The sequence below is a fragment of the Mchenga conophoros genome, linkage group LG7 (assembly GCF_057382185.1).
Source record: "Mchenga conophoros isolate Kocher_MC1m ecotype Shallow Benthic linkage group LG7, M_conophoros_male_GT1.1, whole genome shotgun sequence".
Classification (NCBI taxonomy): Eukaryota; Metazoa; Chordata; class Actinopteri; order Cichliformes; family Cichlidae; genus Mchenga; species Mchenga conophoros.
This window is the reverse complement of record NC_140532.1, coordinates 7,142,044-7,157,943: the sequence shown is the minus strand read 5'-3', so window position 1 is coordinate 7,157,943 and position 15,900 is coordinate 7,142,044. Positions and strand designations below refer to the sequence as shown.

At 37.6% G+C, this 15,900-nt stretch overlaps 1 protein-coding gene across 3 annotated transcripts in view; it reads right to left on the bottom strand.

Annotated features, from left to right (window-relative positions):
- lrrc4ca (leucine rich repeat containing 4C, genome duplicate a) overlaps window positions 1–15,900 on the bottom strand; it is a 149,219-nt gene that overhangs the window by 16,799 nt on the left and 116,520 nt on the right. The gene's annotated exons all lie outside the window — the stretch shown is intronic.

Sequence of the window (15,900 nt, the reverse complement as noted above, 5' to 3'; positions counted from 1 at the left end):
GCCATAAAACTTCACAAACACACTGCAAAACACATATGCACACAGCACACACACAAACACTCAGAGCCTGAACACACAAACACGGACACACAGAGGACAGACCCTGTTGAATAAATTATGGGGGACAAAAGCAAATGGAGATAAAGCTCTCCATCCTGCATGGCATCCATTAGTATAGTGCAGGAACCCTGACTCTAAATAAGTGTATGTTTGATCAAGTGGGTTGTTACTACAGTAACAGGCAATCATAACAGCCATTCCTGATTAAAGATTTCTCATTTACACAAAATTGCCAGTAAGTATGGTCTCTGTATTACGGTTACATTGAATCCAAAGACATACCAGTTAATAGCCACAAAACACTGCAAACATAGATATGTCTTTCTCATATTTAATGCAAAGTTAAACTGAAAAGACTAGAGCGGAATAGAATGGACATCAATGAGTTATATACAGTTTAATACAATTGAATACATTTAATAATTATAACAGCAATAATAATAATAATTTCCCCCACTAGCCCCAGAGCTTTTTGACAACTGGCAATTGGCACAGATTTGGTGATCTTTGGTGAGTTGGTCTATTTATAGCAGATGTAGTTGACTCAAAATAAACTCATCGAAAGGAGGGGAGAGGTGACTTTGCACAACAGTGTAGCTCACGGAAGAAAAAAGGAACCTGAATAGTTTAGCACTCATGAACATGTCATGAATCTTGATGATATGTAGGAATATAAATAGAATATCATTTATCATCAATAATAAAAGTATACCTCAATCCAAGTCTATAGCTGTAAATAACACATACGTGTTTAAAATTGGTAAGCAATGACAAGATCCCTTACTGGAATAAGTAAGTTTATCAATAAATATTGTAACACAATTAGTTGAGGGAGAAGTATTCAGTGCTATCTGTCTTAAACTTTGCTAAAAATGACCAATTATGTCGACAAAGTAGATGATAGAGATGATGGATATGGACTATGTGCTATAATCATTATCACTGTTGTTATTATCAACAACATCAATATTGTAACCACCCTTCCACCCCCACCTTCTATCCTCCAAAGAGAGCACAGAAAACGCCTTCTGACTTTCCTCTTCCTCTGACAAAGATCTACATTATTACATTTTTAAAAAGCATGTTTCGATCCTGTATTTTAAAAGACGTATGTGTTTTTTTCTAATTAAGAAAAAAGTCTGGTCTGTCAGAGACAGCTGTGACTTTGATGGTGTTTGGACATTTGTAGGATAAGAAAGTATGATGTGTTTCTTCAGTCAGTATGCTATATTTTGTAATTTAACTAAGGTAAGAAATAGCAACCCATGGATGATCTAGAATAATAGAATAAATGCCAAGCCTTGAAAATGTATCCCCAATGTTATCAAAATTATACATTGTTATTTTCTAAACATCGTTATGCAGTGTGTTATTTTAAAAAATGGTCTAAACAGGTAAGGATAGTGACAGTTTGCAAATAAAAAATAGCTAATAAGAAAAAAAAACAAGATAAAAATGTAGTCTAATACAGACAAGCAGCACTAAGGTGTTGTAGTTAAATTAAAAGGAACAACACTTATTTGTACCAGATTAAACCCATACTCAGCCTTAAAAAAAAAGAAAACAAGCCATGTAGCCTAACAAAGTCTTACTTCACTGTTTTCTGTCCAGGATCTCAGCATATTTTGACCAGCAGGTCACACTACATTACCCACTAGAAAAGACCAGAAAGGCATGTCAGGATGATTCAACTGACTACACATCCACTCGTTCAATTAAGGTCTTTGGTGGGGCTGGCCCGTGTGGTTTGCAGTGTGGTAAATGCATCTCCCAAAGGAGCAGTAAGTGCTGAAATCAGCTCAGCTGAGCCTTCCATTTGTCATTATCTAATGGTAAATCCATGTGTGTCTAGTAGAAGGCTCTCACCAACCAGTAAGTGACACTAAGAGAAAAAAAGGAAAAAAAGAAAGAAACACGTTGTATACACAATAAACACCTTTGTTAAAAATTTAATGTCTATAGACATGTTAGAGCAAATGTGTGCATACTGTTCCTCTTTTATATTGTATTTTACTACTAAAAGCGGTATGATTATATCAAGAGCTTTAAAAGATCCATGAAATCTCTCAACTTTGCTTTGATGTGTTGTACAAGCACACATGGATTCCAAGCTATATTTTCTACTAAAAACAACAGAATGAGGAAGATAATGATGACGAGATAAAACAAATTAACAGACTTAAAAGTAGGCATTTAGATAGAATACAATTATCTGGAACAAAGAAAGCCATTTCATAATTCTCTCAATTACATGATCTGGGACTTAATTAAATTAGAATGTGACCAAATCTATGTTATTAATTAATACATGCCTCAGCTATGTGCACAGTTTGTTGGTAGACAATATAAGGGCTTACAGGCTTTTCTGGAAAATTCTGATTTTTTTCTCCATGTGTGTGTGTGTCAGTGTGTGTGTGCGTGCCTGTGTATGTTTGAATGCCTGTATGTGCTAGTACAGTTGATCATCACGCCTACTGACAACCAGACTTGCTTGAAATATGGTGTCTGATGGTATGATGTCATACTGCCAGATCTTCTTATCTGCAATTCAGAAACCGGTGCAGGATGAGGTCTGTCTATTGTAACAGAATAGTTTCATCTGTAGTGTTTTAGAGTGATGCAAAACATAGCAGGGCTGAAGGCTAAGAGAAAAATGGGATACATCACAGACTACAGCATGTAGCATTGTCCTCAACATATTATCCCTACAAAAGATTCACTGTAAAAGCATTATAATTTGCTGTTTAAAAGAAACACTTTTTACAGACCTTGGTTAGCACAACAGTTTGAAATGCTGCTGAACCGAGGATGCCGCACAGGAACTCGTTGCAGAGTGGAATTAGTGCAATCAGGGGAGATATGGAATTAATATGTCTGATTAAGTGCCTGACTAAATTAGCATTTGGAGTCCAAAGAGATTTCAAACACGAGGGGAGGGATGAGATATGTTCTGAGAAGAAGAAAGGCTGACAGATTGCACTATAGAGGATAATAGAGTAGCTAAAACAACAAGACGGAGGGAAATGATAGAAGGAACAGTTATGACTCTTGGTTTTACTCAGATCAGTCGTTAAATAATTTTAAAAAATAAAAAAACAACAACAGAATTTTGTTTTCTCCTGATCTGCTTGCGGAATGGATTCACACTCGTTGCCTTATCTTAGATTTTCACCAATACAGAAAGCAGCTGTCAGTTGTTCATGATGTGAGAGGTAATTGGTTTGGCCCCATCAAAAAAGTTAGTGCCTTCAAAGACACTATGATCTGTTTTCATGTAGACCCAGTAATTAGGAACTGAATGACTACATGGAGATGGTTATACTTAGAGAACAAAGACATTAAGAATTAAAAAATGTGACAAGTATTTAGAGACAGGCAAATAAGGACACAATACCAACACTTATGAAAAAAAAAGGTGATGAAAAACAGAGGGAAAAAGTAGTACGAGGAGATGAATGGAAGATGAAAGAGGAAACATGACTCGCCCCTCGGAGAGAGAGAGAAATAAGTTATCAATATGGTGTTTCTTCCTTAAAATGTCTAACTTGAAATTCTGGTGAAAGCCGGAGAAAAAGGCATGAGAACAGATGACGTCTTGATTAACAGAGGAGGCACAGAACAGTAAGCAAAACAGCATATGCAATGCAAATCTATTTGATCTGACACTGAAATTGAATCTGTGCGCGGTCCCTCTTAATTAACAAAAAAAAAAAGAGAGCAAAAGTGAAAGAGAATAAAAAGAGGACAAGATTACTCTTAAAAGAACAGAGTGAAGCGATCAAGGTAAAAAGCGCAGCCAAGGAATAAAATGCAAGGTAAGACAGAGAAATGAAAACCTTCGAGCAGGAGAAAAGGTGAATACAAATTAAGAAGAAAAGGCAAAGTGGTATGTGGATTACTTTGGGCAAATGAGTGATATATGAGCAAAGAGGGTGAGAGACACATGGGGAAAGAGAAGAGTGGAGAGCAGTAGAATTCTTATTATTTATTTCATTTTGTGGTGTGATGGCTGTTGAGAGAAGTTTGCTTTCATGACTTTGCACCAGAAAGGCTTTCTAAAAGAAAGCTTTCAATTCTTTTATATTCGATTCAGTTTTCTCTTACAGTTTGAATAGGTTTAGTCAACAAAACTCTGGTTAGGTGTAGGGAAGAATAATATCCACCCATTGTCTTAAACTGCTTGTCCAGCTAAGGGTAAAGGTATGCCGGAGCCCGTCCGAGCTGTCATAGGGGGAAAGGTGGTGTGCACCACTTTATTGCACATCTAACACATAGAGACAACCGTTCGTGCTCACATGAACACCTGGGCAATTTAGCATCACCAATCAGCCTTGCATGCATGTCTGTGGGAAGAAGCCAGAGTACCCAGAGAGAACATGCAAACTCCACACAAAAAGGCCCAAGCAGGTTAATGGACATGTTTGTTTCAGTATATTTCCAGTCAGTGGGTTTAAACCAGGAATTCTCTTGCTGTGACAGCGTAACCACTGCTCCTACGAGCATCGTGCCAGAAAAGAGTCAATGTTAAAATCCAAATTTTCAGCAACATAAATCACATCTTAGTGAGTCTACTTGGCAGAAAACCCTGAAAGCAAACTTTACTCGTGGCACATGTGATGGTAATTCACCGCATGTGAAATGTACACCATACTTTTTGAGAACTAAACTTGAGCAGTTGTTGAAGTGAATAACATGCTCCGTGGCAAACTGACAAGTTGGAGTAATTTCCTCCATCTGTTCTTTTTCAGAAATTAAAAAGTGGACTTCAATTGGTGTCTCATTTGGTAGAAAAACAGACTTATCGGTACAGTCTAATTAAGCTATTTTATGATAGAATGATCCTGCTTGCTCTATCATTTTCGTTACACTGAAGATATGAAACTCTGAGTTTTAAATTTCCAAAGGCACTGACTTGTCTAATGTAATCTTGTTTATATGATCAAGGTCCCTAGAGTATGAGTTCTGTTCTTGGGTCTCTTTTATTGACTGATCTGACTATGATTGCACACATTGAAGTTGTTTAGCTGGTGTTTTCTGCTGCGGTGAGACAACCATTTCTACCTCCACACAGGAAATATTAATTTCAAATAATCAGACTCCATCACCAATTAGTTAGCATATTTTTTACTGACCTTGTAGCTTTTTATGCATATTTCTCCTAACAAGAAACCATAATCTGTGAGGCATATTGCACTGTATTTTGTTAAATATATTGTTGTTTCACCACCCCAATGATATTTTCTGTTATGTTACTCTCAAAACAACCTTTACATTAAGCTACTGTTTTCATCATCAAGTACTTTAAAGCTGCGTGGTGTTGTGGACTTCTCTAGAGAAGTGTGAAGGCTTTGGTATGTGTCCATGTGCAGAATTTTGTATTTCCCTTGACTTTTCAGCCATGTAAGAAAGATCCCAGATTCCGGTCCACAGGTTAGTATAACAATCTGTAAATGCATGCATCTCTGTTTCCACATACTAAGACAATTTTTCACCCACCTGTCTGAAAATCCACGTGGACACATTTTCACACAAAAGACTTGATATTAGACTACAGCTATAACCCATGCAACAGAGTGAGGATGCAGAAGTGTAGCTACCCTTCCCTGGTGGGCTCAGCGCTAGGCATGCTAAGCGGATTTACAGTACAATATCTACACCAAGCAGAGCATTCATTACAGGTATCAAGAGTTGAAGTTGATAATACAGTTAAGAAAGGAAATGCTGACATAGTATCAAAGAAAGGATGTAATATGAGTGCCAGATTATGATGTTGAACATTTTCATTGTAGACGGAGGCGGTGAAAGAGGAATAAGAGAAGAAGTGAGGATCTATAGATTAGAATATGACTTAATTTGTGTCTTCCTGAAGCCAAGTAAAGTGAGTGCATGAATCACCAGAATATGGTATTATGTTGTAAATGTATGTATATGCAATATAAGTGTCCATACAATATGTAAATGAAATTTACCACAAAATATTATTTACAAAATCCGCATCATACTATGTAAGTAAATGGTAAAGAAAAGAAACGCCTGGAGAAAAATGTTATAACCAATTAGGTTATAATTGGTTATGTTACTGACATGCTGCTAATTACTTATATTACAGGTCAGTAACATAACGTAATATGAAAAGAATGTCTTTAAAAGGCAGTTTTGCAGAAATATAGATGGGAAGAAGTTCAGCAGTCTGCAAAGAACAAAAACAAAATAAAAAAAATCTGTGTGTCTACATATTGTGGAACACTTCCAGAATAATGTTCGCTAACATTGTCAAGAGAGTCAGAGAATTTGGAGAAAATTCAAAAATTATGATCAAAGTATAGGTTTAGGACCCTTGCAAATCATTGCATTCTATTTGTATTAACAATTTTACACAGTGCCACAGCATTTTCAGAATTAGAGTTGCACCTTAACACATGCCATGAAACTGGATTGTGGAGTTTTATTATGCATGTAATACTTGAGAGAGTGCTTAAGTGGCAAGAAATGAAGGCAAAAATTAAATGTGGTCACTTTGTTAGTAATACAAGTTACTTTTGGGTGATGAACAAACTTATAAGTGAGATTATTTAACATCTGGTGCATTATTGCATTGATTTGTAATGGGGAACTGTTTCTGCCCACAAAGAATCGACATGGTATGAACAGCATGTTAGGTCTCCAGAAGAGGTTTTCCAACACAGCTGGAGTGTGTTGTGATTCCTCCATCTTTTGGAAGTGCACAAAGCCAACACAAAAATCATTGTAGTTACTGTATTTGCATACACAACATACAACCATAATGTAACATAATTCCTAAACTAAGACTAAGACTAAAAAATAAAAATAACTATGGTTTCTTACTGTGTGTCCACAGATTGGGTGAATTGGTACATCATGCCATGTCCATGTGTGTGTTTTGATGTCTTATTGTAAATATTTTATCAAAGTTTTCCATACCTATGCTGTGGTCATGTAAAACTATGTTAGACTGAAATCACTGACATGCATGTCTGGTAGTGTGTGTGAAAAAAAAAGACTGAGTTAAAGAGGGGTGACAGGGCGATAACTGTATGGAAAGTGAACACAGTTCTTGGGAACCCTCTCTCTCTCTCTCTCAGCAGAGAGGGAGGCCGTCTGAGGTTATTTATGTTTCATCTGGAGATGGAAGCTGAAGAGCAGAGGGGAGACCCCCCAGTGGAATTACTGACTGGAGATATACCCTCCCAGGGCTACAGTCTCTCTCTTCTCCCTCTTTCTCCCACTCCTGCTCACTTTCCATCTCCCACCTTTCTGATCTTCACCAGAGAGCTGCCACTGTCTCTCTGGGAGAAGGGGGAAGAGAAGAAGAAAAAGGGAAATTGCTCATTCTCAATGCCATCTTTTCCTGCCTCACAGTCAAACTCTATTCATCCCACACGCCTGTGGTCTGCAGAGCTTTGCTTGGCTTTGCTTTGCTCTAGAAGCACCAAGAAAGCTGAGCTGAGTTGTTCTTAAGGCTCCTCCCAGGTTTGTCTCCCTCTACGTGGGAAGCATAGCTTCTTATCCCAGCCCTCCTCATTAACAGCATTCCCATCACACACCACAGTCATTAAAAGAGCCACTTGTCCTCCTCCATCCCCCTTGATATTCTCCTTTCATCATTCAATTTCTGTTTGGATGAACTAGTAGTGTGAATGGCTGACACCTTTACTCCACCAGGACCAGAGTGAATTATTGGGAGGCAGAGAACTGCGGTTACATAAGCATCATAAAGCTACCTCTCCATGACCCGTTCCAGACATTCTGGTGTTACCATGGGAGGCAATGAAAAGATGCTTTTTTGTTCCCAATTTCTCTTAATGAACAAAGGTGTCAAATGCGATCTCATATTCAGGTCATTTGGGAGGTTCTCCATAGCTGCAAGAAGTCAGGATGCTAAAAATACAAGTGCAGCAGAAAGTATGCATGGCAGCTTATACTTTGAGAGTGATTTGAGACAACCCCTTCCCCTTTCTATCATCCAGGGAAGGTTTCAGCCTTTATACAGTGCAAGTTTTGAGCAACTACATAATTAAGTTGACATTGTTGCTACAGCAAAGTGCTCCTTAGCAGTGACGCTCCCCTGTAGGAATTCTCACCTGGCGCTGGTGTGTGACCCCAGGAGTTTGCTATTTCCGTGTGATGCTTTTCTCTCTGTCGTGGCACAACACAATCCCCATCTACTGTCAGATTTCATAAGCTGGATGAAAACATGATGAGGAATGACGAACCATCAAATGCTTCTACATTTCTATGGAGAGAGAGACGACGGGTGTGAGGGACGGGGGAGATGAATAAGGGACCTGCTGCAAGAGTGGGGCTTGTATAGAAAGAGAGACTGTTCATTATTCCTCAAATAGAAACAAGCCCAGTCTCTGCTAATCTCCCTCACGACTGTAACAAGAAAATGGACTCTGCTTTCACTGCCTCTCAAAGCCACAAGCTAACAATGGGTGTAGAAGAAATCAAATTTGCACCCCCCAACCACCCACCCCCACCTGTTAACCTTCTTATTTTCTTATTTCTTTCCTCGTCTAGCCTTCTCTATGACTTCCTCCTTCTCCTGTAACTCTCCCCTGCACTCCATCCTCTGCCTAGTTAACTTCATTGGTCGAGGAGGAAGAATGCTGAGAAGGCAAGACTAAGAAGAAACGAGCATCAATTAGACTCTAAAGTGCACTTTATTTTTTGTCCCCGTATGCCAAATTAAATTACACTATAAATAAAAAAAGCGCAATGGAAAAGCAATGAACTTTAATTATCGAAGCAGAACCTCAGCATGGGTCATTGCTCACTACACTCCACATAACTGTGTGCTCCTACACTACACACGTTCTGGCTTAGAGCCACTGTTTGGATCTTCTCAGGGATGTAAATTCTGCAAAATGAGTCTTATTTTATAATCAAACCCGCTTGGTCACATATCACTGCTAGTCCATCATATACTGTCTTTCATACATCTGTTCATTAATTCAAAAATATAACCAGCTATTAACATGACAACAAGTCATTTTGGTGTGTAGACAAGGTCAAGAAAACCTGCTAAAGTCTAAACCCTGCATCAAAACAGGGAATAAAGATGATTTAAGTGACTTTGAGTGCCAGCGGGCTGAGTATTTCAGAAATTGCTGATCTGCTGAAACTTTCTAATAAAACTATCTCTAGGGTTTACAGAGAATGGGCCAAAAAAGCTAAAATATCCAGTAATCAGCAGTCCTCTGGGTAAAAATACCTTGTTAATTCCAAAGGTCAGAGGAGAATAGCCAAACTGCTTTGAGCTGATAGGAAGCACTCTCAAATAACCACTCTTTGCTTCTACAGTAAGCAGGAGAGCATCTTTGCATGCCTTGCATACAACACATCAACCCTTGAAGCAGATGGACTACAGTGTCCAAAGATTGGGTGCCACTCCTGTCAGCTGCAAAAAGAAACTGAGGCTACAATTCACTCTGGCTCACCAAAATTGGAAAGCAAAGTTTCGGACTGATCAGTTTCAATATCAGCTCTGAGATTATGATGGGAGGGTCTGACAGCATAAAAATAACATAAAAAAAAAGAGTTCTGTAGGCAAAAGCAGGTGCAACCCGGTACTAGCAAGGTGTGACCAATGAACTGGCCGGATGATATTCTATGTCCATGTTGCTCCAGACAACCTTTAATTGTTCACACTATTCATGAAAGAAGTCATATGTAATTAACAGGTAAGTTACATTAAAATGTATGAAATAATAGGTATAATAATAATAATAATAATAATAATAATAATAATAATAATATTAAAATGTTACACTGAAAACCCCATGGCATTATTTTTTTTAAATAATCTTCTACTTATATTATATACATGACTTAATCTTCTTACCTACTGTGTCAAGACATGAGATCACTATGATAATTAATTCAGGAACGCTGGGAATGCAGAGGAAAACAAATTAAACATAACTAAAATGGTGCTTTCCACAACGTGGCTTGGATGGATGGGGTAATGTGTGTCTGTGGGGGAGCAAGACACAGAGAGTGGAGAGAACGTGCGAGACAGCAGCTGTGATTCCCCTCTATTTCAGTTTTGGGAGGGGTGCCAGGTCAGATGGCACTGCACAGCAAGACCTGCCAATGTTTTATCTTTATCTTTTTAAGTGAGCATTGTTGATTGTGTACCATCAACATATGACCTCGATGGAAAGTCAGCTTTTCATTTATATTTAAGCGGATTCTTTGCTGTGGTAAAATATCAGGAATAATCTAATTTAATAATCTAAAAATGGCAGCTTGTCAAGTCATCAGAAAAAAGAAAATGAACGTTCACCAGTCATATTCTGATTTTTTTAAAAAGTATTTAATTAAGTATAATTCATTTCAAAATGGCTGCTAAATAACAGGCTTGTGCACCAAATATCAAGGTAATGATGCGGGATTTTAGATTATTAATCTAGATACTCCATTATTAAAGTAATTTGGCTTCATCACTATGGAGCCCTTGAGGATATCAAGGACATCAACCAAATAAGAGCAAGAGAATTAAGGTAAGAGTAAGATGAAAGGATAAAATAGGCCATCAGTGTTGCACGTCAACAGATAAGATGAGAGGAGCCATTTCATTCCAGTTATTTTTTCAGTAAGGACCAAAATGCCTGAGATTCAGTAAGGGTTATTTTCATATTATTTTTTAATGAATAGATATAATATGACTTGAAAGGTAAAATAAAGCTGTCTATTCAAATCTGAAAAACCATTAAAATGATGATATTGTCATGGCCCAAGGACTGTGTGCTGTCCCTGATATTTGACATTTAATGTTGATGTGTATCTGAGTTGGTTTTGATTCATATGTTTTGCAGGTTAAGTTTAAAAGGAGACTACAACGGGAACCATCCTGTTGCAGTCTCCTTGTGTTCTAGCAATGCTCAGACTCAGTTTTTTTGTACGATATAATAACTATTTGAAGATGGTTTACTATTCTATGCCTAGTTTTGAGGTCTTGGTCTTTTTTTTTTTAGCTTCAGGATCATCTTCCTCCAGTATTCCACTGTCTCAGTTGTCATGTCTGTTAAAAGTCTTATCTTTTAGTATGTGTTTTTCGATAAATCCTTTTAGTGCATTGTGTCGGTTCAGCCCAGCCTCCCAACAGTTCGTGATATTGTCATAACTTTAAATCTATTCATTTTTGTTGCTGGACATGAATTTACAATTTTTTGGAACTGTTTTTTTACTATGTTCCTCAACACAAACTTTGTATATTATGTCCCTGAACACAAGTCTTCATTTGGCTATTACACATTATTTATTAAGAATATATGACAAAAAAGTGGCAAAAACTACTTGATTACACCATTTCTTTTAAAACTATGCTTTTTTACAACTGGTTGACAAACTTTCCTATTTCCAGTATTTTAGGGAGGATTTCAGAAGGAAGTGTTGAATTTTCAGCACAAAAGTTGTTTTCTCTGAAGATGTTGCCGCCGATCTTAATGGTGCTTCATTCACCTTTGTCCATAATTATTCCAAAATAAGGCACTTATACTTGGCAAAACAATGATTAGCCAAATGGTTGCCCTTACATTCTTCAAAAAAAAAAAAAAAATAATTGAATACATATGAATAGACCTCTTTGTAATCATCAACATTTTTGATTAATAATTGTAATTTATTAAGAGAGAGTGAGACTATACTTTAAAGATTATACTTAAAATTAGTGTTTTTTTGATGAAGCTCATAGTTACGGTTAGATCAGGTGACCCTGAACCATCCCTCAGTATTTAGGTTTAAGTTGCTAGGGAACGTCTACACTAAGATGATACACTAAGTCTCTCACCCTTTTTCACTCCTTGCTGCATATCATTTAATTTTGTCTTCTCTCTCCAGAGCCTGGATCTTCCTGTCAAAAGGGATTTTATTCTTCCCACCATCACCTAATGCTTGCTCATAGGGGATTGTCTGACTGCTGGGATTTTCTCTCTAATATTTTTGTAGAATATTACTGTATAAAATGCCTTGGGGGAACTGTTGTGCTTTTGCTTTATATAAATAAACTTGAATTGAACTTGAATTTGTATGTTGCATATTTACTGAGATGTATTTTAACTAAAGTTGATCCTGTTGTGTCTGGCAGCTGTGTATAGCTCGGTGTATTTGTGTGTCAGGGAGTCAATGGCGTGTCCAGCGGGGTGGCCTGGGGGGGCACAGGCCACCCCCCAAACCAGACTGGCCACCCCAGGTGCCACCCCAAAGGCAAAACAATAAAATTCAATCAAATATCAAATGTCCGATTATGTTTTCACGGTGACGCTCAGATATCCGAGTGTAAGTGAATGCAGCATCGCTTCTGCGCTATGCGCATCACGTTAGCAAAGGTAGGAGAGCCAAGCGCGAAAGACGGCACTGCAGGAAACAATTTTTCGGTGAAAGAAAATGAGGACAGAATAAATGTCCCGGTAAGTAATATCAAGTTTGTTGAGTTTAGTAAACTTCGGTGAAATTAGAATACCAAGGAAAAAAATAACACTTAAAGAATTATTGCAGCTGTGGAATATTTCAGACAGTATGCTACTGAGGGGAGCTAACATAAGAGTTATGAGTTATAAGATATAATCTAAGTCGTAACATTGCTGTATGGAGCTGCAGATTTGGTTGCAGGTTAACATAGCTGGACTGGCCATCGGGCATACCGGGCATATGCCCGGTGACTTATTTTTTATTTATTTTTTTGTAATGGCATGAACAATGAGAGGTGGTGGATTGGCCAGATGCAGGTCGATGTGTAGAAATAACTCAGTTGTTTGGTGGTGGCTATGGCGGGGCTTCCACAGAGGCAACAGGTGGATGAGGGAAGGGGAGGCAGGAGGAGAGACCCGAAGCAGCCGCCAGTCCGAGTGTCAGGTGAACTGAACTTCAGGTAAGAAGTTATGACCTGCAGTCTGTCTGGGTCAGATATAAACTAAGTTTAGGTGGAGTTTATTTTCATGTTGCTGACTTTTTACTGTCAGTTGCAATAACTCATACTGCGTTCTAGCCAGTTTGACGGAGTTTTTATACAGCTGGGTGGGTGCTATGATGTTACTGATAGTGAACTTTATTTTATTCATAAGGTTAGTAGAGTTGCCAACGGCTCCTTAAAAAAATGGAATGGTCCCTCATTCAGAGAAAATATTACGCGTTTCGTATTGAGCTGAGAAGAGACGCAGTTTGTCCCGGACTTTAGCTAGAATGGAAAAAAGACACAAAGCTGGATTTATTCTGTCTTTATGCTGCACAGCTGCCTCTTCTTCTCTCATTCTCTCCCCCTCCCTCTCCTGTTGCTACTTCAATCATGAAACTGATCAATGATCAGCTGATCGGCTTTTCTCTCTTGTTTGTTTATCGCCCACTTTGCGCCAGAAAGAGGAAACCAGCGGATATTGCGCTAAACAACAGCAGCACGTTTAAGCTTGATCAGCTGTTGTTAGAATGTATTTAATATTAATTTCTAGTATCAGCTGATGTTTGCTGGAGCCACAGCTGTAAAGCTGCTGGTCATGATGTCTGTTTAGATATGTGGTGAGAGGGAAACATGAAGATGAAACCAGGAGATGTCCTTACTGAACCATCAGAGCTGAACAGGTGATGGAGAAACAGGTTTACCTTTTAGGTGACATGAGTGAGTTGAAGTTATCAACTGTTTCTGAGAGATAAATAACACCAGGATCCTTTTTTATGTAGCTGACAGCTGGTAACTGTGCAGGGGCGGGTCTAGCAAAGTTTTGCCAGGGGGCCAGGTAGGGCATTAACAGGGAAAGGGGGGCACAAAGAAATACTTTTCTTTCTTATTCTCATTTAAAATACCTAGTTTTTATTAAATAATTATCTAAATCTTACAACCAAAGTTTTTATCTGACGTAAAATGTATAGAAATCATACATATACCAACAAGACTGTACATCACTGTCACAACAGCATTTGTTTTCATTCAAAGGCTTTATGGCTTTAATACCTGGTGGGTCGGTCTGTAGTAAAAATGCCCAATTTTTTTGTCCCAGTCCAGCCCTGCAGGTTAATACTGGCAGTGTCACCATGCCAGCTGACTGGATTTTATCATCAGCCAGTGTTGTTCTTTATCAATATTACCAAAGTTTACCATAAGGCAGCATAGAAAGTATTTACTTGCTTTCAGGTTTTATTCAAATGTTAGTCTTTTCAGTTGTTTCCCCACTTTTTTCCTGTTTCAAAATCAAACACCAGTTTGTGAGAAGATTATCTTCTTTTTTTAACAGGCAGATAAAGTTTTGCATTGGCATTGGCTAATTTGTCAATTGTTTGTTACAAATGTTCGTATTTTAATTTTCAAAAATGTTTTTGCCCAAAACATATGTGCACTATATGTCAGTAAAAATACTATGCAAATATTGATGTCCTTGAATGCTGAGTAAGCACTGACAAAGCACTGATTGTATCTCTTGTACTTTATCAACGCAGTATCTAAAAACTTTGCACCGTAGTGGTTAAAATCTCATTCTAATAAGAGTTAAAAGTGCATTTGGTTATTAGGTTTATAGGATTATTGAATTATGGTTAAGGGTTGGTAGAATTTTTTTTTTAAACATTATCTGCCAATTAAATCTGCCACCCTTCTCCAAATCTGTGCCCCTACCTGGCCCCCCCAACAAAAATTTTCTAGACACGCCACTGCAGGGAGTTATTGGCTGTTCCAATACCTTTCATTTTTGTTCATGCAGTTTGTTCTTACAGGTTTTGTAATAGTTGATATTTTTTCTTTCATAAATATTCCACCCATTGTCTGTCAGAGGAGGTATGCCATTATGATTTACTAAACTACGGTCTGAGCTATAACCCAAATGGCTAGGTCATGCTTGATTTGAGAATGTAGCAACAAAATAAATGTCATCTACTAGTAGTAGTGGCTGTAAGATACACAAAAGGTGGGTCTTCAATTGTGATTAGGATGCTAAAGGCTAATTTTCCTGAGGTTAAAAGTAGTGTTCAAAGTCTTGTATTTTAATGTTCATTTTGTCTTTTGGGAACCGGTTGATCGGTTATTTCTTGTTTTGATATGGTAACCATTTGCAAGATGCATCAACAGAGTATTTATTAATTACAGGAATAAGTCAAACATCGTGCTAAACAGGATGACTGCCTGTGGCATTTTTACTTGATTGATAAATGACTCGAGCTCATTTGTAAAAATAAATAAAACTAAGATTCTCTTTATTAAAATTAAAATAATACAAAAAATTAAATAAGATTAATAAATAAAAGCACTGTGGTAATTCAGAAATATTTTTATTACAGATTTGCTAACATAGGTAGGTCTAGCTATAAACCACTTCTTTACAAAAGGAAGTTTTAGTTTTGATGAATTCAAACTTTTTCAGTTTATAAAATAATAGACTGGCACATTTGTCTATCAAAAGTTAAATAATCTGGCTTTGAAGTGATATTATCAACCACTGCTTTACAGTATTAACCAGATTTTGATTGGCTCTTACAAACTAATTGTAATAGCCAGTACTTAAGAACTAGTGCTATATAATACAAACTGAAAACCTTTTTTTTGCCAAAGAATGTATGACACAATTTTGAGTTCGTCAGATACAGTTCAACCACCAACCACTTCTAGGCACTTAATTACACATGAAGATCAAAGTCCTGAAAGAAACAGTTGAAGTAAAACTAGAAATCAATCAAATGACGCAGCCACCTCCTTACATATTCTCCCTCACATACATTGCTCATGATTCCTTGAATTAGGCCCGTTACACAATTGAACTGTGGTGAATCATTATGCGTTAGTGATGTCTGTTCATGGTTTACATAACCAGGATTTAATAATAAAACAAGTGTGTG